The following is a 1,745-nucleotide window of genomic DNA, read 5'->3' as shown; positions in this document are numbered from 1 at the left end:
ACAAACCTCCCCACTTTTACAGACAGGAAAACTGAGGCTCAGAGAGGTTAAGTGACTGGCTGAGCTGAAATCTGGACCCAGCACTGTTGGGCTCCACTACAGATACCTTTGCCTTTTTACCAAAAGGCACTGGAATGGCAGTGCCTGTGTCTTCCTATAGAAAGAGTTCTTTGCTGGAGGCTGGGGCCAGCAGAATGCTGATTTGTTCTGTACTACAGTTGCAGAGACAAGGGTTGCCACCATGTGTTGAGATGGCGCTGCAGACACTCCCAGGACGCCATCTGATTGAATTGCATTTCAGTCAGTGAGATGGACATGCATAGAACCATTCACATTCCATCCTGCACCGCACATACCTGCACGGTGGCATAGCAGCACGTTCCCCACCTCCCACAACGGTGGATAAAGCAAGTTAGTAGATCCCAACCTCGGCCCCATTGACACCAGTGCTGGGATAGACCATGCAAGCCACAAACTTCCAGAATAACAAAATATATACCAAGCAGCGTGTCTAAATCAGCACACAAGACAAAAGGGAGAGAGAGGTTAGAATTTTACAAAACAATGTTTAAAAACATACACTGTGATAGTAGTAGCGTCTTCCAGTAATTGGTGTCAATGTTTGAAACAGAAAAGCCTGTTTTTATCAGTCTTTAACCCAACATGACAGGGAACTGGATAGGTGGCTTTTTTTTTTCAACTTTTCATAAAGTCTCAATAAATCAGGTTCAAACTGACTTGTAAATTTCCAGGCAATTCACATATCACTCTCCACTCCCCCCTCCCACCCCGTTCCCCCCCACCTCCGGAAACCACATAAACACATCAACAGAAGCAGGTTCCTCTCAAGGACAGGCTGCTGCATTCTTCAGATTACTAAATCTTCATGAAAAGCCACCATTGTCCTGGTAAGGCATTCGTGCCACCCAGATTGATCCAGTCTCCTACAGAATTGCCCATTTCAGGCGAGGGGGCTCCCAGCCTGCCATGAGGAAGCAAATGCACCAGAGCATGGGGGGGTTTGGGGAGGGGTGGGGGGCAGGTCACTAATTTATCTTAATGGGGTGCTAACTTTGAAGCACACTGAAGGCTACTTAAATGTTAACATTTCAGAGAGGAAAGCACAAACACCCAGCTTTCAAGCCATCAAATTTTTCTTTTAAGAGATAACCACTTCTGACTCAGAAGACAAATATTAAAAATAAAAATACCCAATCCAAACAAAAACCAGACCAGCTCTCCACCATCCATACAATCTTGGTGGTCTCCAGGTGAAAGAAAAGTACTGTGTGTATGTGCGTGTGTACAAGTACAACCCAGCACAGGTTTTCTTTCTTTTTTTTTTTTTGAAACAGTTTCTTTTTCTCCATCTTTTAAATGTTAGCTAAGTTATACAAATTCATCTGACCAAAGCAAATCCCATTTATAAGTGATGAAACATGATCTTATGAAAGATAGATAGGTATTTCATTAGCATGAAGCATCAAAAACAAACAAAAAATCCACCTAACCCTAGATTCAGTAAGGGGAGAATTATCTTAAAGAATTTAAGCAATGAGGTTTAAGTCACGGCATTACTGCATGTTTTAGAAGCTTGTTTGTTAGTTGATCTATCCATGTTTTTTGCCCCGTTAAAAATTGCAGGAGAATGTTACAAAGAAAAAACAAAATTCTAGGATTTGAGTTGCTAAAGCCAGAGTACAAGCTTAAAACAGGAATTTCCAAAGATTTTGACTTTTTCCTCC

Source organism: Galeopterus variegatus, unplaced genomic scaffold (assembly GCF_000696425.1).
Source record: "Galeopterus variegatus unplaced genomic scaffold, G_variegatus-3.0.2 Scaffold81, whole genome shotgun sequence".
NCBI lineage: Eukaryota > Metazoa > Chordata > Mammalia > Dermoptera > Cynocephalidae > Galeopterus > Galeopterus variegatus.
This window is presented reverse-complemented; position numbering follows the sequence as displayed.